The sequence below is a fragment of the Triticum aestivum genome, chromosome 2B (assembly GCF_018294505.1).
Source record: "Triticum aestivum cultivar Chinese Spring chromosome 2B, IWGSC CS RefSeq v2.1, whole genome shotgun sequence".
Classification (NCBI taxonomy): Eukaryota; Viridiplantae; Streptophyta; class Magnoliopsida; order Poales; family Poaceae; genus Triticum; species Triticum aestivum.
Genome location: NC_057798.1, coordinates 26,808,047 through 26,835,065, shown reverse-complemented (window position 1 = coordinate 26,835,065; position 27,019 = coordinate 26,808,047). Strand labels below are relative to the sequence as shown.

Here is a 27,019-nt window from a genome sequence, read left to right as displayed (position 1 = left end):
ACTCATGCACTTGTTGCAAAAATTTAGAAGTCATCAAAAACCAAAGCACTAAACACATACTCCTAGGGGGATAGATTGGTAGGAAAAGACCATCGCTCGTCCCCGGCTGCCACTCATAAGGAAGACAATCAATAAATAAAATTGTGCTCCGACTTCATCACAAAGCGGTTCACCATACGTGCATGCTACGGGAATCACAAACTTCAACACAAGCATTCTTTAAATTCATAATCACCCCAACTAGCATTGCTTTGATATTATCACCTCCCTATCTCAAAACAATTATCAAGCATCAAACTTATCTTAGTATTCAACGCACTCAAAAGAAAGTTTCACAAATCTTGAATACCAAGTATATTAACATTAAGCAAATTACCATGCTATTAACAACTCTCAAAATAATCTAAGTGAAGCATGAGATATCAATAGTTTCTTTAAAACAAATCCACCACCGTGCTCTAAAAGATCTAAGTGAAGCACTAGAGCAAAAATTATTACGCTCAAAAGATATAAGTGAAGCACTATGAGCAAAACTATCAAGCTCAAAAGATATAAGTGAAGCACATAGGGTATTCTAGCAAATTCTAAATCATGTATGGCTCTCTCAAAAGGTGTGTACAGTAAGGATCATTGTGGCAAACTAACAAGCAAAGACGCAAATAATACAAGACGCTCCAAGCAAAACACATGACATGTGGTGAATAAAGATATAGCTCCAAGTAAATTACCGATGGAAGTAGACGAAAGAGGGGATGCCTTCCGGGGCATCCCCAAGCTTTGACTTTTTGGTGTCCTTGGATTATCTTGGGGGTTCCATGGACATCCCCAAGCTTAGGCTCTTGCCATTCTTTGTTCTATAATCCATCAAAAGAATTCACCCAAAACTTGAAAACTTCACAACACAAAACTCAATAGAAATCTCGTGAGCTCGGTTAGTGAAAGAAAACAAAAGACTACTTCAAGGTACTGTAATGAACTCATTCTTTATTTATATTGGTGTTAAACCTACTGTATTCCAACTTCCTTATGGTTTATAAACTAATTTATTAGCCATAGATGCATTGAAATAAGCAAACAACACACGAAAAACAGAATCTGTCAAAAACAGAACAGTCTGTAGCAATCTGTAACTAACGCAAACTTCTGGTACTATAAAACTTCCACCAAAATAGGACCTACTGGAAAATTTGTTTATTGATCAGCAGCAAAACGAATCAATGCAAAATCACGTTTCTGTGATTTATTGAATTTTTTCTCGTGAGTGCAAAGTTTCTGTTTTTCAGCACAATCAAATCAACTATCATCATAGCTTATCCTATAGGTTCTACTTGGCACAAACACTAACTAAACATAAAACCACATCTAAACAGAAAGTAGATGGATTATTTATTCCTAAATAGAAGCAAAAACAAAAAACACAAAATAAAATCGGGTTGCCTCCCAACAAGCGCTATCGTTTAACGCCCCTAGCTAGGCATAAAAGCGAAGATAGATCTAACGAGTGCCATAATAATAAAATAGATCTTGAAAACTCATCTCATATTCTCTACGTCCGGCAGAAAGCTTCCTTTGAGGCAAGCAAACGTAATCAAAAGGGCTAAAATTGGTGGGACAAAGGTCCCCAAGATCAATAAAGGGAGGAATAGGTTCCTCCTTCGGCCCTTCATAGTGCACAACTATTTCATCACTAAAAGCATTCTTTTGGCAAAATTTTGTGAGCCTATACTCAAGAGAGTATCCTAGCTCATCGTTTCGAAGAGCAAAATCATTATTAAGTTCATTAATGCAATCAATCAAGACTTTGGTAGGAACCTTTTTTTAAGGTTTTCACTAAAAGCGACATAGTCGGAAGATTGAAAACGTCTAAATTCCTCTTGATCATAAAGGATTGCTTCTATGGGAGGACGACCGGCGTCCACCCTATAGTGCGCAAAGATTTCTTTGGCTTCTCTAATGATAAATCTAAACTCATGAGCCAAAAAGATAGTAACAGCGCGCTTAACAGAGGAATGCTCAATATTAGAAAATTCTAGGAAAATTCTTTGTATGCAAGGATGCATATGCATAAATTGTCTTTCAAGTTCAACTACAAGCATAGCGATAGCATCCGCAAGACTACTTGTTCTATGAAGGATATAACAACCCAAGGAAGGTAAAGCACCGGTACAAGTAAAGAAATCTTGAATAACACCTTTGCCAATAATGTTACCACTGCCGATTTGAAACTTTTTAGTATGCAAGATATGGGGTTCATCGGCCGGAGCCTCGGGATTTTCTATGTTATTATTATTGTCCATATCAACGATAATCTCCCCAGTTTCAGACATAGCGGCAAACAAAAAGGCAAACGAGAAAAAGGCGAAAGAGAAAGAGAGGAGGAGATTGGGAAAGAGAGGGCGAATGAAACGGCAAGGGTGAAGTGGGGGAGAGGAAAACGAGAGGCAAATAATGTAATGCGAGAGATAGGGATTGTGATGGGTACTTAGTATGGTTCACTTTTGCGCAAACTCCCCAGCAACGGCGCCGGAAATTCTTCTTGCTACCTCTTGAGCACAGCGTTGGATTTCCCCGAAGAGGAGAGGATGATGCAGTAAAGTAGCGTAAGTATTTCCCTTAGTTTTTGAGAACCAATGTATCAATCCAGTAGGAGATCACACACGAGTCCCTCGTACCTACACAAAACGATAGCTACTCTCAACCAACGTGGTTAGGGGTTGTCAATCCCTTCACGGTCACTTACAAGGGTGAGATCTGATAGAGATGATAAATAATATTTTTGGTATTTTTTATATAGAGATGCAAAGTAAAAAGTAGAAGGCAAAGTAAAAACAAAGCAAGTAATAAAGTAATGGAGATTGATATGATGAGAATAGACCCAGGGGCCATAGGTTTCACTAGTGGCTTCTCTCAAGAGCATAAGTATTCTACGGTGGGTGAACAAATTACTGTTGAGCAATTGATAGAAAAGCAAATAATTATGAGATTATCTAGGTATGATCATGTATATAGGCATCACGTCCAAAACAAGTAGATCGAAACAATTCTGCATCTACTACTATTACTCCACTCATCGACCGCTATCCAGCATGCATCTAGAGTATTAAGTTAAAAACAGGCCTTAAGCAAGATGACATGATGTAGAGGGATAAATTCATGCAATATGATAAAAACCCCATCTTGTTATCCTCGATGGCAACAATACATTACGTGCCTTGCTGCCCCTGCTGTCACTGGGAAAGGACACCACAAGATTGAACCCAAAGCTAAACACTTCTCCCATTGCAAGAACTACCAATCTAGTTGGCCAAACCAAACGGATAATTTGAAGAGACTTGCAAAGAGAACTCAATCATACATAAAAAAATTCAGAGAAGAATCAAATATTGTCCATAGATAAGCTGGATCATAAACCCACAATTCACCGGTCTCAACAAACACACCACAAAAATAAGATTACATCGAATAGATCTCCACAAGAAAGGGGGAGAACATTGTATTGAGATCCAAAAAGAGAGAAGAAGCCATCTAGCTACTAGCTATGGACCCGAAGGTCTGAAGTAAACTACTCACACTTCATCGGAGAGGCTATGGTGTTGATGTAGAAGCCCTCCATGGTAGATGCCCTCTCGGGCCGAGCTCCGGAACAGGCCCCAAGATGGGATCTCGCGGATACAGAAAGTGGCGGCGGTGCAATTAGGTTTTTGGCTCCGTATTTGATCTGACGGGGGTACGTAGGTATATATAGGAGGAAGGAGTACGTCGGTGGAGCAACAGGGGGCCCACGAGGCAGGGGGCGCGCCCAGGGGGGCGCCCTCCACCCTCGTGACCACCTCTGGCACTTCTTGGAGTAGGGTCCAAGTCTCCTGGATCATGTTCGGTGAGAAAATCACGTTCCCAAAGGTTTTATTCCGTTTGGACTCCGTTTGATATTCTGTTTCTTTGAAATACTGAAATAGGCAAAAAACAGCAATTCTGGGCTGGGCCTCCGGTTAATAGGTTAGTCCCAAAAATAATATAAAAGTGGAAAATAAAGCCCAATATAGTCAAAAACAGTAGATAAAGTAGCATGGAGCAATCAAAAATTATAGATATGTTGGAGACGTATCAGGAGTCGATGAAAATCAATTCCAGCCACTGCAAGTTCGAGAACCACCAGATCCAATCTAGACACCGTCATGGATGGGTTCATCAACCTCATTGGTGCCTCTCCGATGATGCGTGAGTAGTTCCATGTAGACCTACGGGTCCGCAGTTAGTAGCTAGATGGCTTCCTCTCTCTCTCTCTCTCTCTCTCTCTCTCTCTCTCTTGATTCTTGATACAATGGTCTCTTGGAGCTCTATTTGATGTAACTCCTTTTGTGGTGTGTTTGTTGGGATCCGATGAACTTTGAGTTGATGATCAGATTTATGTTTTTATCCATGAAAGTGATTTGAGTTTCTTTTGATCTCTTATATGCATGATTACTTATAGCCTTGTATTTTTTATTCGAATATTTAGTTTAGTTAGGCCAACTAGATCGATTTTTCTTGTCAAGGGAAGATGTGCTTTGTGATGGGTTCGATCTTATGGTGCTTGATCCCAGTGACAGAAGGGGAACCGACACGTATGTATTGTTGCTATTAATTAAGAATAACAAGATGGGGTATATTTCTACATAAATAGATCTTGTCTACATCATGTCATCGTTCTTATTGCATTACTCAGTTTCTCCATGAACTTAATACACTAGATGCATGCTGGATAGAGGTCGATGTGTGGAGTAATAGTAGTAGATGCAGGCAGGAGTCGGTCTACTAATGTTGGACGTGATGCCTATATAATGATCGTTGCCTGGATATCGTCATGATTATTTGAAGTTCTATAAATTTCCCAACAGTAATTTGTTTGCCTGTCGTATGTTATTTTTCTCGAGAGAAGCCACTAGTGAAATCTACGGCCCCCGGGTCTCTTCTTTATCATATTTTCCTTTGCGATCTATTTTTATTTTCTTTTATTTTCAGATCTATTAATCCAAAAACTCAAAAATACCTTGTTGCAATTTTTATTTAATTAGTTTATCTCGCATTCCCGCAAGATCTATTTATCCAATGTACTACAAATTTTACCTATATTTTACCCGGGAGGGATTGACAATCCCTCTTTACGTCGGGTTGCAAGTATTTGTTCGTTGTGTGCAGGTATAGTTCACGTAGTGTTGCGTGATTCTCCTACTGGTTTGATAAGCTTGGTCTCATCACTGAGGGAAGTACCTACCGTCGCTGTGTTGCATCATCCCTTCCTCTTTAGCGAAATACCTATCGTCGTTGTGCTGCATCATCCCTTCCTCTTTGGGGAAATACCGACGTAGTTCAAGCCGCATCACACAGACGGCAAAGTGACCAAATTGGTCAGCCCCAGTGCCCCCAGGTTGCACAGGTTGTTGCCACCTGTTTTTGTTCTGTTTTTTCTTATATCTAACCATTTTCACAGCACAAATATGATATTTCACAGCAAACATATGAGAGATATCGAACATATAGATATATATCAAGTTCCACATACATATGAGATATCCAATACATAGCAAGTTCAACATACATAGTTCATCCATACATATTAAAAGTTCCACATCTAGTTCCACATTGTTCCAAAATGAAAATAGAAAGGGAAAACAAGCCCTCCATCAATTCAAGCGTCCATTAAGTGAATGAAATCTGCAAAATGGGCAATAAGAAAGTTAGAATGAAGAAGAAGAATAAGAAGAAGAAGAAGAAGAAGAAGAAAATGAAGAAGAAGAATTATATGACATTTATGAGCTAACTTAGGTAACCTAGTTAAAAATGACATTTATGAGCTAACTTAGGCAAAATGGATCATTTTGGAGCTAACTTAGCTAAATGGGTCATTTTGGAGATAACCTAGGTAAAAATGACATTTATGAGCTAACCTAGGTAAAATGGATCATTTATGAGCTAACTTAGCTAAAATGGATCATTTTGGAGCTAACTTAGCTAAAATGGATCATTTATGATTTAACTAAGCTAAAATGGATCATTTATGAGGTAACATAGCTAAAATGGAACATTTTGGAGCTAACCTAGGTAAAATGGATCAATTATGAGCTAACTTAGCTAAAATTGATCATTTTGGAGCTAATCTAGGTAAAATGGATCATTTATGAGCTAACATAGCTAAAATGAAACATTTTGGAGCTAACCTAGGTAAAATGGATCATTTTGGAGCTAACCTAGGTAAAATGAATCATTTTGGAGCTAACCTAGGTAAAATGGATCATTTATGAGCTAACCTAGGTAAAATGGATCGTTTTGGAGCTAACATAGGTATAATGGATCATTTTGGAGCTAACCTAAGTAAAATGGATCATTTATGGGCTAACCTAGCTAAAATGGATCATTTTGGAGCTAATTAACCAAGGTAAAATGGATCATTTATGGGCTAACCTAGCTAAAATGGATCATTTTGGAGCTAATTAACCAAGGTAAAATGGATCATTTTGGAGCCAACCTAGGTAAAACGGATCACTTTGGAGCTAACTTAGGTAAAATGTCATTATTGAGCTAACCTAGGTAATTATGCCATTTTTTAGTTAACTAAGCATATTATGCAATTTTTGACAAAGTAAGCTAAGTATAGGTATTTATTGAGCTAACCTAGGTAACTATGCATATTAGAGCTAACTTAGGTAAAATTGATCATTTTGGAGCTAATTAAGCTTATTATGCAGGCATGAACCAAATTTATGAAATTACCATGCAACCCTTTACGAGCGAGAGTAGCAACAATGAAATTCCATTCAATTCTATCAAAAGCTTTGTCAAGGTCAATTTTTAACATGAAAGCCTCATGGTTCCATTTATTGAGAGTGAAAGAATGTGTTATTTCTTGAGCAGTGATGATATTATTCTTCTACCCTTAATGAAAGCCTGTTATGTTGGGCCAGTGTAATCAGGAAGATGAGATTTAAGCTTATTAGCTAGAGTTCTGGAAATAATCTTATAAATGACGTCACACAAGCTAGTACTCCCTCCGTTCCTAAATATTTGTCTTTTAGAGATTTCAAATGGACTACCACATATGGATGTATATAGACATACTTTAGAGTGTAGATTTACTCATTTTTCTTCGTATGTAGTCACTTGTTGAAATCTCTAGAAAGACAAATATTTAGGAACGGAGTGAGTAGAATATAAGGTGTACTAATTTCCATGCAAGTCAACCATTTTAAACTTTGACCAAGATTATAGAATGAAATAAAAACACCACAATAACTAATAGATAAAATATAAAACTACTTTTCATGATGATCCAATGATATAAATTTCATATTGCGAATATTGAAATATTTTCTAAAAACTCGGTCAAACATGCACTCGTTTGGCTTTTGAACAAACAAATACACCTTATAGAAAGGAATGTAGGGAGTAGGTCTCTAATAAGAGGGAACCAGAGGCACAAGCTTTTTAGGAATAAAAGCTATGTTGGTATCACTGATGTGGGAGAGAGTAAGCTTACTTTTTTTAGAACGTCGTTTTGGTGACCGAGCTCATTGGAGCTCGAAATTTTCGAAAAATTTAAAATTCAAACTTTCCGGTTTAAAAAAATCTAAAAAGTTGTGCAAGTAAAAAATGATGTTATGTGCATGTGTGTAAATTTTTAGGATGAAATGCCTTGTACAAAAAAGACAAATTCATGGCCTGGAAGGATGAATAGTATCATGTGTTAAAAGGCCGCATTTTTTTCCTGCACAGCCCTCATTTCAACGTATTTTTCCTGAAAATTTACACACATGTGTATTATGCCTTCATGCATATCTGTATTTTTTTAGAAGTTTTTGAAACGTAAAATATGAGTTTTCATTAAATTTCAATTTTTTTTTTGGAGGTCTCCATGAAGGCCGAGCTCCAAAAGCAATATTCACACTTTTTTTTTACTCTAACCTTTTATAAAGAAAACTAGTCATTCATCCCATGTTGATTGTGTCTGAAATGAACGTATCTAGACGTATTTCAGTGATTGATACATCGTCTGAGCGATATTATACCTGAGCACTGCTATGCACGCGATACTGGGCAGACGATACGTGCACGACAATGCACCGGTTCCATCCATTGCATGGCAACAGCCGGCAGCAGACCCTTAGATGCTCATCGTGCAATGGTCGTGCACGTATCCGTCATCAGCACATCAGATTCGATTCGACATTGTGATTCTTTCACAAAATTTATAAATCAAATGTAGATTTTGAATCGGGAGCACATGTACCCATATGCCCAAAACGAAATACTACTAATTGTCCGTTTAGACGTATCTACACGTATTACAATACTAGATACATCCGTTTAAGCGATATTTTATATTGTGATGTTTTAACGAGTTCTCTAAGTCAAATGTTGATTTTAAATCCGGAGCACATGCTCCCATATGCTCAATACGTAATTATTGGTGACAAAGTCCTAATTTTCTTGTAAATTTGGAAAATATGCTTAGCCGTTGCATCCACTCTGCTTTGCTCTGCTCGTCATTTCATAGATGACCAGTGCTAAAACTCAGTCGACTTATATTTAACGAAGTCTCAGTCGATTTCTTCATCATCAGATTTGGTGCACTCGCTGGAACTTATGTCTTTTGTATGTATCTCTATTTCTAATGGACGGGTTGGTTGAATAGTCCCATCATTTTTTTCTGGTTTTTTTTCGTCTAGTTTTTTTCGTCTCCCTCCCCACCCCACGCACGCGAGCAAAAAAAAAAGACCCCACAAAAAAAACCTATCGATCTCCTCGAGGACACAGGCACACAACGTCGCCGATCCTCTCGATCCACCCCTCCCGATGCGACCTCTCTCCTTCCCTCTCCTCGTGCTCCGGCGCCGCCCCCATCTCCCGCTTCGGTGCCGCCCCTACTACTTCGTCGGCCCGACGCAGCCGGATCTCATAGCCCGATCTCATGCGATCTCACAGCCACCGTCGGCGATCTCACAGCCGGATCTCGTGCGATTTCGCGCCGCCGACATACGGAGTCACCTCCATGGTACGGGATCACCGCTGCCGATGTAAGAGGTCACGTCGCTGCCACCACTGAATAACCCGCGCTGCTCACTGCTCTGCTCGTGTCACGCCTCCTCGGTCATGTTTGCCGCCATGGCCACCAGTCCCCACCTCGATTTGTCATCTCCTTGACCAGCCACCCATGTCCTAGCCATGTTGTTGCTGCTGATCTCCCCTCCTCAACCCGTAGGTGCACACCACCCCTTCCCCTCCCTCCCTTCCTCCCGCTAGCGAACTCCCTCAAGATGTGGGCGCTGCATGTGGACAATATGGAGGCTCATTCTGGATTCATGCTGCCGCTGGTGTCAAACGACAAGATGGGTAGTGAGACAGTCGTCGTGACTTCAGGTATGTTTGATTGAGTGTGTCTTTTTTTTCCTTGTGCACCGCTTCAATTGCTTTAACTAATTCGTCAGTGGAGAAGAAGGTGCCCTGGATTGAGAAGGTTGGTGAGCACGCTAAGAGGCATGTATACAAGATATTAGACTCTGGTGTCGTGATGCTGTATACAAGATATTGATTGGCATCAAATAGTTTCAGGTTTGTTCTTGAATTCAATTCATGCTGTTCATGGCGTCTGCTTATAATCAGGTTCAAATTTCTTGTGTTTCATGTAATTTATTGTCAACATTATGTCACTTTTCTTCTATAACCCTTATTGCTCAAATCAGATTTGGTGTCTCCAATAAGTCCCCAATCCCAGGCACATTTAGTTTCATGTTGAATGCTTTTATAGCCAATTCAATTTATTTTGTACGTATAGCTATTGATCCTTCTTTATGATTCATGAGGTTGTTGACAAATTGCAAAATTATTCTTTGGATATAATTCTTTAGTTCTCTCTGGCTGCAGACAACTTTTTATCTCTGCATGCGTGTTCCTTATGACAATTAAAGGATACTAATTTCTTTTTTTTAATATTACAAGAGATGCGTATACTTTAAGTTTGACTTTCAGATAATACATGTCAAATTAAAGTTATGTCGTGCATGTCAGTGTAGCTCGGCAGGGTAATGGAGAAGCTTCATTCTGATGGTCTAGAAGTTTTTGTTTGGTGTTTCCCTCGGCAGGGTAATGGAGGAAGATGAGACTTACCCCAGGTATATTATGCAGAGCATGCTTTTTTCTGTTTGAAAAGAATAACACGTTATTCTTGGATTATTTTTGATGTTGTCAACTGATATATGGTATTTACTGTTGCTGGGTTGCTGCCACAATTACGGTGCATAGCATATGCAGATATCTACTTCGTTGGCTGCAGTTTTATTACATGAAAATGTTTTTATCATATCCTTTGTATCTTCTCTTCATGAAATCATGAGCATTTTGTTCGAAACAAAAAAAAAAGAAGACAGCAGCGTATCTATATGCACCTTGCGAGTTACATTTTCTACCAGAGCTCCTACTACTATTACTGCTAGACTGACATAAAGTTAGCGAGTTCCAAATTTTCATGTTTAGGTTCGACTGATTTGTGGTTCTTCACTGAGTTTTGGTCTAGGTACTAGAAGCATACGCGCGCTTTGCTGGGCCGACTACTTTCCAGCCTTTTATTTGTTTACTTGTTAATTCACATATAGTTTCTTTGTTGCTCTATTTGTGGGCCCGGCGTTGTTGTTATGGGCGTGTTGTGTTCTTTTTAAACACGGCGAAATAAAATCCTGAAAGAATCCGCTAATTTTTCGGCCTCAAGCGAGCGAGAGGTTGAATTTGAATCAGGTTGACAAACAAAGGAAAGGTGGAGAGGAAGGAGGAACCGGGAGTTGTGATACATATCTTGTGGACCATGGCGTGTTGGAGAAGGTGACCAAGTCCTGAAGATGGGGTCGTCCCTGTCGAGCGCCGCCGCTAGCCATGTCGGCCTACCTCACCGCTTGCTCTTTCAGGCCCCGTGTGTTGCTGTCGCTGGATGGTAATTGCCGCCACAAGAGAAGGGGAGAAAGATGGAGAGATGGGCGGGGCGTGTGGCATGGTGCTAGACTGGAAGCGCTGGTGCAACCGTGTGGTGAGGCGGTGATGGGTTTGGCTGGCGGCCCTATGCAGTGTTCTATCACTTGGACAGGCCATGGGCATATGAACACGCTTTAAAAAAATGCATTTTGAAGATGTTTTAAAATGTTAAAAATTCTAATTTTTTTTTACGCATACACCTTCGCAACGTGTGTGCGTGACACAAAGTTTTGTGATTTTTTTATTTTGCCTTCTCGGAAAAGACAAATTTTAGTGCTTTTAAATATTGTTCCATGATACATTATTTTTGTCTTTTTTGCACCGGCTAAAGAAAAGTTGCTCTTCTGCGAAACTTTTTACGCGCCCATAGAATTTGAAGATGTATCCGTGAATTTATTTTTTCGATATCTTTTTGGCATTTAGGAATGGGTTTTCCTGAAGTTGGTTCATATGCCCATGAGCTATCCATATAGTTTTCGAAAGGTAGCCCATTCTTTCCCTATACCCGATGTACATAGTTGTGAACCAACATATGATTGGATGGTTAGGAGGACAGTGGCATTCCCACCCCATCAGGGTTCAAGTACTGGTATTCACATTTTTATTTCACGATTTTCGGCGATGCACGTTCAGTGGGAGGTGATGTCTCCTTCTACTACAAGGCGCCTATAGTGACTTCGTCAATCTCACGATGATATGTTGGCTCAATCTCTCGGAGGTGCTCATAAGGATAGGGTGTGTGTTTATAGAGATGTCAAATAAGTGTATGCATGTATATATGAGCGCTTGTGTCTGTACATGTATTAAAAAACCAAATGTACAGTAGTTACACATAACTTTTTTCACCTCACAAAAAAGTAAGTGACACATAATCCATAGAATGTTGGACAATGGTTGACCCAAGCGCCAAAGAGTACCACAAGTCAAACACTAATAGACGTGGTCCATATCGACCCTCCGAGCCGGAGCGCTCACAGCTCTCACATTCGAGGGAGCTTAGATACTCTAGTGATTTAACTAGATCGTTGAGATGCCACTGATATTGTCCTGAATATGGTTAAAATCTGAATCATAAAGAAGCTAGGATAATATCATAATCTACATGCTGAACTTTTCTAAAGGGATTTGTTTTCCATGTAGTAGGTGCTAATGCTTCTGATTTTCTTCTTCAAAAAACTTATGGGAAAGGCTAACCCAATATTTTAGTTTTCATTATGATCCAATCTCTGGACCATGTACAGAGTCGACCATCGTTTAAAAAAGATCTATTGATGAAGGTTGGTTTAACGTACATTTTCTGCATTTTGTGCAGTTTTCAGTGCATGGTTGGAGAAGAGGATAAGAGGAGAGGCTTGAATCTTGAGGTGACAAGGGTAGTCATCTGGTGCAACTAAAGGTTCAGGTTCATACTTGTGATGATATTCGTCAGTTTGCCTGGATGATTGCCTTGTACTAATCTTTTCAGAAGGTACTGAAATATCTTACTGTACGGAGATTTGATTTCTACTAAAACTTTGTCAAGCTATTCATTTTTCTTGTACTAAAATCTACTTTTTTACTGACTATTACTGAAATTATCTTGTTACTAAACATTTCGTAGGAAGGAGGTAAATGGAGCAAAAGGCACGAGGAGAAAGGAGTAACGCCATAGGGACGATGTTGTCGGCAACGCCTTTGAAAGGATTCTCCAAGGAGAAGCTACGGTGGCTGACCATCTTGCTCGGGAAGTGGGAAGGATGTCATTCGGGAAGCCCCTAGGTTCTAGGGGTGTGCGTCCATGCGGTGGACGAGGATGGCCATGCGGTGGCCGAGGTGGCCACAAGGAGTTGGATTGGGCACTTGCCAATGCGAGCATGTCGTTGCTCAAGGTACCAAGACCCTGGTTTTGACACAAAGTTTCTTGGCAAGCTGTGCATGGTTGGGACTGTTTCGTGCATGCGGGCAATGGCTCATGCCATTCAGTAGCCATCCATGTCGCCGTCGCTTGCTGTTAGTTTTTCTTGGATTCCAAATTACTTTATGTGGTGTTCCTCAATGCATGAATTATTTTCAATATGGACGTGAGTCTGAAAAATGTGGTAAGGCTATCACCATTTTTTTTAACTGCAGATGCCTGAAGCTGAGAAGCATGATATTTTATTTTCCATGTTGCTCTATCTCTGTATTGTTAGATCGCAAGAACTTTTATCACATATGTTTGTGTGCAGTATGCCAATTTATCCGTGATGGCAACCTAACATTTGGAGGTAACGACGGCCTCACCAGAATAAGGGGAAAATTGTGGGAGTGGACGCACATCATGTAGGTGAAACATGAGAATTTGTGGTCGTAGCAGCTGCGTTCTTCTTACAGTTTTCCTTCTCTGAATTGCATCTTTGGTACATCTAAATTTATTATTTAATATCATGGAGAGGGAGTTGTCGTCGGTATTTTCATCAGTTATGCAATTGATTCTGTACAGAGGAGAATTATGCACTCTTTTCTCATTGTTTTATAATATATCCTCCATTTGATGTCTTATCTAACCTGCCCATGCCTCAGCGATGACACACTTGAGGAGTCTGAACTCCGAAGGAAGGTGACGACGAGTTGAACCCATGCAATTATGGTATATGTTTGTTCTTTCTTATTTATGGTCAAAAGTTTCTCCTTCACTCACTGGTGAATTTACTTTTCTCTCGCTGCATGTCAAGTAACCGGGTTGTTTAATTTCCTATGCTTAACTTGTGTTGTTAAGTGCGGAGTGTCCACTGCATCATCATAGTGGCTGTGATTTAAGAATGTGGCTGTGATGACCAAGTTACTGCAATTATTGGAGAAGGCTTTAGTTTTAAATAATAAGATATTTATAGGAAAAGGCTAGCCTAGCTAGGATCAGTTACTGCAGTTCTTAGTTAGGTTCTGAGTAGTGAGTATCACAGCTGATTCAATAACAACTCTAGTATCTAAATGCCTAATTGCATATCCTATTCTTGCTGCAATCTATTCTAAACTCCATGTCTTGCAAAATTCCATATAGAACTGGTAGAAGATCTAGCCTTCTAATATATTGTACACGATGTATAAATGCTTTGGGTACAAGTTGTATAAATGGATTTGAGGACTAACTAGAAACAAAAGGAAAGAGGTGACTAAAAAAATGTCGAACCACTCTAGACAGTTACAAATCCAATCTTTCTTATTACACATATTTACATGCAAGTTTTAATATGTATGTTGCCTCACCTTTTTACGCTTTTATGTAAAGCAGGACCTACTAATTTAGTGTTTTAGCTCCGTTTTTCTGAACTTGGTATTGTTTCTTACGCATTTCTTTAGCTTTCGTGTAATACTAGACGGTATCATGGACGTTACTGGATGCAGAGCGGGACCTTACCCGGCTCTGGCCATGGTCGGCGATGACAACCCCCCCCCCCCCCCCCAAAAAAAGTCTCTCCTGTACCCTCACAGTTTTTTTATTTATGTTTCTATTTACTGTCAGATTGAAGTCAACATGACGTGATGCACCATAAGAAGTTTACCTGTTTTCAAATGATGACTTGTTTCAGAATAGTTAGCATAAGATGGCCCTCATTCTTTTCTGTTTGAATTAGATTTGCTTGTTCCGAATTTTGCAGGCATGTGGTGTGATGTCTTGATCTTGGTCTTGTTCTGTTTGCAGAGACACCCGATGATGTGTCAAAACCTGTCCTGCAAAATAAAGGAGCGTTGAGGATGACGACTTTCATGTTCACTTGGATGATGCTGGTTCCGTGGTGGCCTTTGATATGTCAGGTAAGATCTTGGGGTATCATATTCGCTGATTCTCCATTAGATTTCTCTGTTCATTGCAGGGTGTGCCCTGTTGTGTTGGGCTTGGTGTGATGCGGGTTGCCTGTGCGGATACGCTGTGTCCGTGGGCCATCCGTGTGGTATTTGTGTTAATCAATGCAAGAGGAAAGTAACTTGATAGGATGAAATAAAAATGATTCCGACAAGATTTGATCATGGTGCAGTATTCTTAGGCTAACTTACCCTTTTCTTGTAGAAACTACTCCCTCCGTTCCTAAATATAAGTCTTTTTAGAGATTCCAATAAGGGACTACATGCGGACCAAAATGAGTGAATCTACACTCTAAAACATGTCTATATACATCTGTATGTAGCATGTGTTGAAATATCTAAAAAGAGTTATATTTAGAAACAGAGGGAGTAGAATGATATGTCCAGAGAATAAATTGGTACATAGTTTCAGTACATGTGCATTTCATTACAGTTATGAGTAGGTTTCTAGCATGCTTTTATTCCAGGTCTTTGCTAAGTGGTGTTATAAGTAGGTTTCTAGCATGCTTTTATTTGAGGTCTTTGCTAAGTGGTGTGTGTGGCTGAATTAGATGGAAATTCTTCCATCGGTTATTAGGTCCAGTTCTCTTGAGAAAAATTGATGTAGTTTCTGCATTAATTAGCCTGGTCGGTATCATTTGTTGAACCATCAAACTATATAGCCACATGCTATCTTGTAGAAGGAATCAGTAATCTACCAAAAGTAGAGCCATGATAACTTCATTCAGTCAAGACTGTATTACAAGAATTTCCAACCGATAATAAGATACTGGTTTTCAGTAATGCTTTTATAATGAGGGACATTCTCAGAACTATACATTTTTATTATTAAATATTATATCAATTTTTATTACTCAGTGTGCAACTCCTTAAAGCTACGATGTTTGAAAAATAAATTGGATAGTATTATGAGGTATATGTTTGACACAACTGATGTTGAACCACTGAAAATTCATGGCCCCGTTGGAATGCATGGGCACCTAATTATAGATTATTTGCGGCTAATACTTGTTCTCACCTTCTGATTTTTTATTCACACGATGTTTCAAGAGACCACGTGCAGCTCCATAGATGACAGCAAGCTCGCCATGACTGGGGGTGGAGCTGAAGATGTACCACGGCTTTTCGTCACTACCCTCGAAAGCTGCAAGGTTAACCATAACCATACCGTGTAACGTGTACTGAGTTGTATGAGAACTAATTACAGAACAAGTATATTTTTCAAGGAATTTGAAAAAAAAATCATCATATTTTTCCATCGATTCTGAGGCAGTTTTGAAATAGGAAGCTCGGTATGGGTTATGGCGTGTCTTTTTAGAATCACTTCAATTAGTTTTGAAATTGGAAGCTTGGCCTGTCTATTCGTCGGGTTTTGTTGAGCAACTGAAATTTTTGTACTTGCTGGCGTGTCTTTTTAGCATCACTTCTTGGTCATTCGGTGAATCTGTATATATGTTTGTAGGAGTCTCTGAGTGTGAATACATATAGTTAAATAACGTGTTCACTTGGCTGGAGGGATCTTATTTGTATCATCATGATTTTCTTCATGTTTCCTTTGAGAGATGATGTAGGTTTCATCTTGATGCTGATTTCTCTCCTTTGACATGTTAGCCTGCTACAACTACACTTCAGAGGACGAGCACACAGGATTACCAGGCACCATTTCATCCACACTAGATTGTGACCCCTTTAAAGCATGATGCCTATCCCGTCAAGTCCAACATCGGTTGAATCTTTGAAACATTGCCCGACTCACCTGGACACAACATACGACCGTTGTATCAGCTAATATCTTTTCTGCAAATCTCTGGTTGAGCTATTCTCTTTCTTTTCGTAAATTTATTGATGAAATTGCACCATGTCCACGTAAATCTCCGGTGTGTTCTTATCTCTACCGGCATACCTGTTTTTCTATCTACAAGGCTATATATGTGCTTTGCCATCAGAAATAAGATGAAATGAGTAATAAGGGTTGGGGAAATAACAGAGAGGATAACAAATCTACCTTGTATACGAGTCCTTTGCTATGTACATATGAGGAGAGTGAGTAATCACATGCTTGTTGTTACTCTGTTAAGAGAGAGCTGCTAGCTCATACTCCCTCCATTTCTTTTTAGTCTGCATAAGATTTGATCAAAGTCAAACTTTACAAAGTTGGACTAGATTTATAGGAAAAAAATATCAACATTCACACTATGAAATCAATATTATTAGATGCATGATGAAATTAATTTTCATAACATATAACTTCCATATTCTAGATGTTTTGATATTTTTTCTATAAAGTTAGTCAAACTTTATAAAGTTTGACTTTGACCAAATCTTATATACAGACTAAAAAGAAACGGAGGGAGTACTTAAGAGTAAAGGTACTTAACAATTGCAGCTCCCGACCTTGTCGGTTGTAGCACTTTCCTTCGCCGGTTGTAGCAAAATTAGATGATGGTCGCAACAAAAATGTCGCCGCTGCCGTCACATGGGCCACGTTGTGAACGTGAATGGTTGTAGCAAGTCTAATCGCTGGTCGTAGCAAAAGTCGATGAAGGTGAAGCAAAACCGTTGTTGTCGCCGTCGCGGGTCACATCATCAACGTGAATGGTTGTAGCAATTCTCATTGCTGCTCATAACAAAAGCTGACAAAGGTTGAAGCAAAATCGTTGTCGTTGTTATCGGGGGCCGCAGGTCGCTACATCGACATGAATGGTTGTAGCAATTCCAATCGCCAGTCATAGCAAATACCGCTAACGGTTGAAGCAAAAATTGTCATTGCCGCCATCGACATGAATGATTGCAGCAATTCCCGTCGTAGGTCATAGCAAAAGGCGGCGAAGGTTGCAACACCGGGACTCGTCGGTTGTAGCTTTCCCCGTGAATGATGAAAGGAGCAAGGGATGGCTGGGTTGCGTAAGGAGGCAAAGAAGCAAAAGGCAATAGGAAGAAGAAAAAAGCAAAAAAAAAGGTTGTGTGGAGATATAAGAAAAGGGATATCTCGCTTGAGGCCCATGAACGCACCTGGCCTAGTCGCTTCCGCGTAAAAAGGCTAGCGAGCGAGGGGCGACCGGCCGAGCGCCCGACCGGTCATCCAAAATATAAACAATCATGGTGATCAACTTATCATCTTCCCATGGAGTATGTCTGTTCTGCAAAATTTATGAGCCTGGGAAACCGAAATGACAAAATTATAGAGCTATAGGTGAACGATACTTTTTTTATAAGCTATGTTTAATGTTTTTTCTTGAAATCTCATAGCATGGTTGATATATGTTTTGTTTACATTCTAAACTTTTTTCTAAACCCTTCACCCCTGCTCAGGCATTGGTTGGTGTGAAGTCGGAGGAAAATTTGATTGCACATTTGTTCACATTAGTGAGTGTGGGTTGCAGGTATATTTTGATTGTGACATGCCCTCCTTCATTACCTATACTAAAGTTTGCCTTTCACTTGTACCATTTCTCATCGCAAACAACGAGAGCGCAACAACAATTCTCTTTGGAGTTAGAAGAAATGCACACATAGAAAGAAGGTACAGCGAGCCAAAGGCATATATGAAGACCGGACAGAAAAGTAGAGAAGGAACATGAAGACCATCATCAAACTTTACCTATTTGTTTTTTAGGTGGGACTTGCATGTGGATAAATGGACATGATGATCGCTAAGTATGTAGCGATGTGGGAGAAAGACATAGGAGTTTGTCAACGCATTTGAATTTTTTGAAAGAAAGATCAATTGGTTCAATACTTGTTCCCTAAGGTTCACACTAAGATTCTGATGGCATCAATATACACTTAGATTATTTTTCACATGTCTATGTGGTTCAAATTCCATTTGGTGGGCAAGCATGTACATATGGAACTATCTTCACTTTCTATATATCATCATCAGATTTTAGTAAGAGTTCATGCATATTGTGTTTTCATCTTCCAAAACCACTATGTTTTTGCTACGCTTGCTTTGACCAGAAAATGGCAAAGTATGTACATCTTAAGAAAATCATGGGAAGCATTTTTTTAATGGCTTGATAGTCCAAAATCCAAATAGTTGATAAACACACACCTATAAGAGCGTCGCCGATCGATAAAAATAACAAATGACAAGCATAGTAAGAGATATTTTTGTGAGAAGACATAGTAAGAGTTAGCTTGTCATGTCATAATGAAACTGCATGGAGTGACATAGAGTGATGACACCAAAACTAGAGTAAGGAGTAGATATAACGTAATGATACCAAAGCTAGAGAAAGGAGTAGACCGAGATAAAAGAGGGTGAAGGAAGAGGCAGACTTTGTCTTGTTGATGGGGTGTGAGAAATAAGATATGTGTCTTAAAATTAAGAACCAATGTTAGAGGAGATAAAGTTGTCAGAACAAATACAACCAAAGCAACATTCTCATGTTATCCGACGCCAACTTTTTCTATACATGTGAAATTTGACATGCATTATGTTTATATACGTAACCAGTAAAAAATTCAAGAGCCCGTGGCAACGCACGAGCATTCTACTATTATATATAATATGTTCGAGTCGCTCACACCTGTATTGCAAAATCATTAATTAAGGAGTACTTTTTGCGAAGATCATTCCACTTCCCCTGGTTGCGACAAGTGGCGCGCTGCATGTGCGCCACTTGTCGCAACCTGGGAGTTTTCCCTTTTTTCATAGATCCGTTTATTCAAAATGTTTTATCTCTTAAACCATGCGTCCAAATCTCGAACCGCTTTCGCCGTTGGATTCCTCACGTTGAGATCTTCAAAACCAGATCCCATGTTGATAGGTTTTAACGAACTTTTTTTCACGAAAAAAACCAGACGAAAAAACCAAACTGGGAGCACAGGGTTTTCCCTTTTCGAAAGAGGCACGCCCGTGCCTCTGACGAAATCACAACCGTGCCTCTCGCGGAAGTAAATCCGTGACTCTCGCGAAAGAAAAAGAAACAGAAAACTCGTTTTTTTCGTTTCTGATGAAGCACGGCCGTGACTCTTGCGAAAGCACAACCGTGCCTCTCGCGGAAACAAAACCGTGACTCTTGCAAAAGGAAAAAAACAGAAAGCACGTTTTTTTCAAGAGGCACGGCCGTTACTCTCGTGAAAGCACAACCGTGCCTCTCGCGGAAGCAAAACCGTGACTCTCGCGAAAGGAAAATAAAACAGAAAACAAGTTTTTTTTATTTCCAAGAGGCACGGTCGTGACTCTCGCGAAAGCACAACCGTGCCTCTCGCGAAAGCAAAACCGTGACTCTCGTGAAAGGAAAATAAAACAGAAAGCGCATTTTTTTTGTTTCCAAGAGGCACAACCGTGCCTCTCGTGAAAGCACAATCGTGCCTCTCGCGGAAACAAAACCGCGACTCTCGCGAAAGGAAAAAAACACATACGTGTTTTTTGCGCAAAAAAAATTCAAATTTTTTTTGGTTGAAAATCTAGGGAAGACCGGTGGAAAACCAAAATATTGAAAAACCCCGAAAAACCCGTTTAAAAGCCAAAAATGTATGCAGAAAAATAAAAAAATTACAAAATCCGGAAGGAGCACCCAGAGCGCGACACGTGGCGAATCGCTGAGAGCGTGCCAAGTGGCGCTAATCGTTGCGAAGCACCCAGAAAAGCGCTCGTTAATTAGTTGCTCTCCCTGTATTGCCGTTTCTACCTGGGCTTTGTTCTTTTCTTTCTTTTTCTTCACTCTGGGCCTTAGGTACGTGTTGGTCTCTTCTTTATTTTAACTTGTCTAGCGAATCTCACTGTTTAAACCAGTGTTCGGCTTGGCTTTTTTTTCTTTTTCTTTTTTTTTTCATTTCTGTTCCATATGGCGTGAGCTGTTTTTTCTTTTGCTAAAAAGGCTGATTTTTATTTTCACATTTTGTTGTTTCTTTTCCACTTCCTCCGTTCCTAAATATAAGTCGTTGGATGAGTGTAAATGAACTCCCCCAGCAACTAATATTTCGGAACAGAGGAGTATTTACTTGTGTCTTCTTTTTTTTTGTTTGCTTTTATCTTTTTATTAAACTTGTTTACTTTCTAATACTGTGATTCTTGCTAGCTTCATTTATCAGGATTTGCTAATTCTCACTCAAATGTGAATTAGTTAAATCTCGGTCGATTCTGTAGCCATAAGACCTTGATGCAAAGATTCGTGGTGTATCACTTTTCCTGTTTGTTGAATTTGACACGCGGGCGTGTCGTACACAATGGATCGTAGACTTTTTTTTTTGTGAGAGAGTAATCAATACTCCAAGCCTCTCTCGTGGCCCTGTAGTTATGAGGGATGCACACGGACCTTTTGCTCTTCTACGAGCGGCCAGTTTTACCGAAGCATCTGAAATTGGTATTGTTTTTCTTGTTTTTTCTTGTATTCTTTTTGTTTTTCTTGTCTCGCGTTTCTATTTTTATTTTAATGTTTTTTTTCTGATTTTTAGTTTGTGTCGCTTGTTTTATTTTCCTTCTCTTTTTAGGAAATATAGAATAATAATATATAATTTATTATTTATTACACATTACCCTTTTGTTCAAATAATTATGCTTTTCATTTTTGTCTTTCTATTGCGTCATTTTTTTCCTATTTTTCTATTTCTTTTTAAAGTTGTAATTGTGATTGTTCTTGTTGAAAGCATTTCTAACCAAGTTTTAGGCGTGGAAGACCTTTTCCCTCTCTTCCGTCGGATGTGGTTTTTCTCATGTCAAACATAGGGGGGGTTGTGATATCTACCCCATGTCTATCACTAGGTGTGGAACTGCGAGTGTCCGCTTCGACTATAACTTCTGGCGTGTTTTTTTGCCTGGATTGGGAGTGGTGAGTTGCATGTTTGCCACTAGGTGTGCAAATGCAAGTGTTGTCACCAACTGCAATTGCATGTCTTGTTATTTGTGTGTGTGGGGGGGGGGGCAGTTGCATGTCTACTGCCACTAGGCACAAATTGCAAGTGTCGCCCTCGAATGCAACTTCATGTCTTCAAGGCGACTTCAACTTAGTGGTGTTTTGTGGGGAGGCTTAGTTGCATGTCTTCCAATAGGCATGCAACTGCGTGTGTCACATTCAACTAGAACTAAACTTGGTTTTGTCTATGGGCAACTGGAGGGGGGACAGTTGCATGTGTACACTAGCCATGCAACTGCAAGTGTAGCGTCCCGACCGCAACTGCAATTGCATGTGTACACTAGACATGCAACTGCAAGTGTCAGCCCCAGCTGCAACTGCATATCTTCCAGCACGACTGCAACTAAACTTTGTTTTGTCAAAGAGTCGCGGGAGAGGGGGGAGCAGTTGCATGTGCACACAAGGCATGCAACTACAAGTGTCACCCCCCAGCTGCAATTGCGTGTCTTCCACCATGACCGCGACTGAACTTTCTTTTGTTAGAAGGCAGCGGGAGAGGGGAGTAGTTGCATGTGTACATTAGCCATGCAACTACAAGTGTCGTCCCCAACTACAGCTACATGTCTTCCATCAAGCCCACAGCTGAACTTGTTTTTATCGAAGGATGGTGGGAGAGGGACGGGGGTTGTTGCATGTGTACACTATTGCAGGATGCTGCTAACGCGACACTATGATCAGAGACCCTTCGAGAAACTGTGTGCGATGCAATAATCACAAATGGTGGTGTCAGAGAACCGTAAAAATGTCCAAAACGTTTGGGATGACGGATGCATCAAACATGGTTCAGATTTTAGTTGCATGTGCGATGCAGGGCATACAGTTCAGTTCAATTAACAGTTTGCGATGAGGAGTAACAAAAGAAATGGACGCCAGATGAAGGTGTGTGCGATATACAGCATACGGTTCACTCGGATGAACTGTTTGTGATTAGGCAACACAAAAGAAACGGTCAGCCAGATGAAGGTGTGTGCGATATACAGCATACGATTCACTCGGATGAACTGTTTGTGATTAGGCAACACAAAAGAAACGGTCAACCAGATGAAGGTGTGTGCGATATACAGCGTACGGTTCACTCGGATGAACTGTTTGTGATTAGGCAACACAAAAGAAACGGTCAGCCAGATGAAGGTGTGTGCAATATACAGCATACGGTTCACTCGGATGGACTGTTTGTGATTAGGCAATACAAAAGAAACAATCAGCTAGATCAAGGTGTGTGCGATATACGCATGCGGTTCACTCGGCCCTTGTCATCAGTGTGTGACCTCTATGGCGACCGTTCGCTCCCCACTTCCCCAGGCGCCTCTTCATGTACCGTGGCAACCGTCCACCACCTCTTCACCTTTCCCTCTCGATTTGGAACTGTTGTTGCACGCTCTTCCTTCCTCCATTTGCCTTCACCCTTCCTTCTGCCATTGTTCGATCATCTTCTCCATGGAGGGAACAGGCCGGAAACGACCCCGTTATTCTTGCCCCGATCTGAAAGATGACGTGGTGGGGGAACTCATTGATCGGTGCGACGTCATCACCTCGGCTAGCATGGTAGGTTCGTTTAAGACCATTCTCGACTCAACTAATAACATCGTTACAGGGACCCAAGGGTCCAGGAGCGGTTTGATCTCCCCTATCTTCTTCGTCATGACCCTGCTGACTGCCGCGGGGACGAGGGAAGCCTCACCTTGTGCAAGTTGATGCCGCTTGATAATGATACGTATGATGTTAAGATGCCATCGCTTGAGGGCAAGGCTTGGGTAGGCGCAAAATGGAGATTGGGTTGTTTATATTGGGTACAACTGCGAGTGGGAACTTGTGAATGTGTACACTCGTCACCGGGTTCCACTTCCAAAAATCTCAGACGACTGCCTAGAGGTTGAGTACACCGGTATTCTACATGAGTTCAAATACGATCATGGTGACTGTCGTGTATGGAAGATAGCAATTTGTCGAGGTTCCAACCGCTCTTGGGATTACACAAACTATGAAGTTGTTGCTATCATCGACAAGCTTGTTGCCGTCCTTACTTCCATGCCTCGATGGATATTGCTCAAAAATCAATTTCTGTACACGGATGAGTGCTGTGATGCAATTCAATACGAGGGTCTTGTGTTTGCTGCCACCACTCGTGGCACTGTTTTTGCATGGAACCCTCATGCTTTCGGTACGTTTGTCTTCCACCATAATTATAATTGTTTCATCCACATGCATGCGGATTAGCTAGCTTCCCTTTAGTAATTAAACTTCTTGTGTTTCCAAGGTCCTGTGAACATTCCACCACCTATACTTGAAATTTTTTATTACCAAGGGGGAGATGACGATGCTGATGATCACGAGCATGAGGACAAGCAGGACCCATATACTCAGTGGCGCCTGGCAACTTATTCTGATGGATCACCTCTTCTTGTCTGTATACATGCCAATGTTGATGTTACTAAGGAAGCAGGTGTTGTCTCGCATGGTCGCACTCTCCGGACCTATTCCAACATCCGTTGCAGGGTATTCGGGATGGATACTGGTGTACTAGCGCCAAGACCTTCTCCCTGGTTCAGTATTGAAAGTCTTGGAGGAAACTCGCTCTTCCTTGGACAAAACTATCCAACGATGGTGGAGGGCAATCCAGCTGCTATTGACACAACATTACTACCATTTATGAGAAGCAACTATATCTATACCTCGCACATTGCTATGCTTCCCTATTGTCCCAATATGGGTCCCGACATAGGCCGCTTCAGACTGGATGATCAGTCATGCATTGGTCTTGAGATTGACAGTAGTTGTCCCTTTCCAGAGAATCACTTCTGGTTCAAAGCAAGCGTTTCCAACGCCGACCAGCACTACAAGAAATATGTCAACTTGTGACCACCACTATTGGTCACTGAAAGGTCATAGTTTTTCATTTGCGACCTTTTTGTGACAAAAAACAAAAGGTCAAAACCTGGCGGTCGTAAACTGAAATTAGTGACCTTCTTTGTGATATGTAAAAGGTCGTTCGTTCCATGACCAAATTTTTGGTCACAAGCAACCTCCCCAGACCACGTAGGCATCCAGCATGGCAAGCTAATGTGGCACAAGAATCAGCCCGGTCCGATTCAGTGTTTTACATGGGCCGAGCCCAACCATTCAGCCTATTTGTGTTTTTTCTGTCTGTCAATTTTTGGTTGGGTTCATGGGCCAAGCCCAATATTGCAGCCTTTTTATTTTCTAGGCGTTCGGCCTTTTTGCTTCCATTTCTTATTTGGGCCTTTTTACAATCCATTTTGGACCAGGTCCCAGGTCATCCAATTAGGTCCCACTTGTCAGATTTCTTTTGTTTCTTTCCTAAATTAAAGGATCCACTAGTGAAATGGGACCAGGTGTGTTGTTTAAGTGCCACACGTCAATTCTCTATTTGTGCAACAACCAAGAACTTGATTCAAATAGAGCCAATAACACATAAATTTTCAAACGACAGCCAAATCATGGCGGTACTTTACAATCACAGCAGTACAAATCAGGTATTGAAATATAAAATACAGCCAATAACACATAAAATCCAGGGAGCTAAAACACATTTTGGGTGCAAGTTTTCTTTAGGATTCTTCTCCTGTAGTTCCTTGTACAGCAACTTTTGACGAATTAAGGCCAAAATCTGCGAGTTATAAATCAGAAAAGTTAGGAATATAATCAAGTGAAGCCGTGCATATAACACTCTCCTAACAATGAAACATAGCTGCAGAATTTGAGATCTAATAAGAAACCATGCATATAGCATTCTCATAACAGAAAAACTGAGATATATTTGGGAAGGGAAAATGACAAGTATCAACCCAGTGCAACATAACATAGCAACTATGTCAAAGTTATTCAGATTTCATGATGTGTGAGTCACATTATACATGCATCAAGCATCAGGCGACCAAGCAAACTGTTCTGGAATAGATACAAAACAAACATGTATTGACCATCCTACTGGTAGCAAGTACATAAAGGTAAACTGTGTAGTAGACAACAATGCATATAACATTCGCTTTTTGTTAAATTGACGAGACTAAACAACTAGCACGATTTCAGAAATGATCAAACTGTGTAGTAGACAGACATATCATGTGACTGCTGCAGACTAAACCTTTTTTTATACACACATGGCTGCTTGAATACAAGACAAGCAGGACCGAACAGAGACAATAGAGACAATATGAATATGCATGGCACAAGTGCAGGTCCTGGTTACTGGCTACACATGTAACACCAATAAAATGGATAGAACAATAACACGAACAACTCCAGATTACACACAAAGATCTATCCATAGTGCCAGCAATGGATAAAATCATGCACACAGTATAATTCTGACTATAATATGACCAGAGGACTAAAGATTCTACATACTTAGAACTCAGCTAATAAGTGAGAATGATCTGATTGTATGCAAACAATCTTTTTTTATTTGTTTATATTACTAAAACAGAAATATCTTCCTTTATGTGAAGAAGTCTGCTTCCTTCTTTAGTTAGTAGTAATCGTTCCATGCAAATCAACTGTGTGTGTATGCTTGATCATGGTTTGGAGATTACATGCATAGAGGAACAGAATCCTAAACAAAATAGCATCAAACAGCGGTGCGTGCTCAACCTATTTACCATACACAAGCAACACTTAAACCATAGCATGTGCATATACTTGTGTCACATTAGGGGGTTTAGAATGTACACAGTATATTCTAACATATTGGTGTGAGCACTTAAACCATAGCATGTGCATCGCCCTGTTGGTCAGCCTCTGGTACCTGGCCACAGTTCACAAACTTGGTGTGAGCATTTTGATGACATTAGCATGCAGTACAAGCAAAGATGGCATGACTGAACCTTACATAGTAAAAACTTGCAAGTAAATAAGAACAACAATGCTGAGAAGATAAAATAGTGCATTATCTTGGAGTGTCACCAGCAGCAAGATAGCACTACTCTTCTAGTACTCTAGCAAGAAAAAATAAACTATATAATACACAGGCAAGGCAGACTTGGTGCTAATAGAATACATGAGCAAGGAGTAGCACAGTAATTAACAAAGAGAGCAGAGCAGATCAGTAATTAACAAAGAGAGCAGAGCAGAGCGAAAGGATCTGCTCTGCTTTGGTGCCTTTGTAACAGTAATTAACAGAGGATGAACACTACTCTCCTCTGTTTTGGTGCCTTTGAGGCCTAAAAGTGTAACCCCCCCCCCCACACACACACACCTAAAACAAATCTGGAACTCAATTGTGCTAATAATCATTTGCTAGCAGGATATCAAAAAAATATTAATTTACTATGCTAAGACACTTGCACAGACAAAAACCATCTAGTAATTTTGGATGAACA

General features: G+C 40.2%; 1 long non-coding RNA gene across 1 annotated transcript; it reads left to right on the top strand.

Moving 5' to 3' along the window:
* Window positions 1-8,793: 8,793 nt before the first annotated feature.
* Window positions 8,794-16,184, top strand: LOC123040101 (uncharacterized). Its single transcript, XR_006418050.1, has 5 exons — window positions 8,794-9,585; window positions 10,047-10,145; window positions 12,308-12,463; window positions 12,596-13,603; window positions 14,657-16,184. It is a non-coding gene; the product is annotated as an uncharacterized lncRNA (long non-coding RNA).
* Window positions 16,185-27,019: the final 10,835 nt, after the last annotated feature.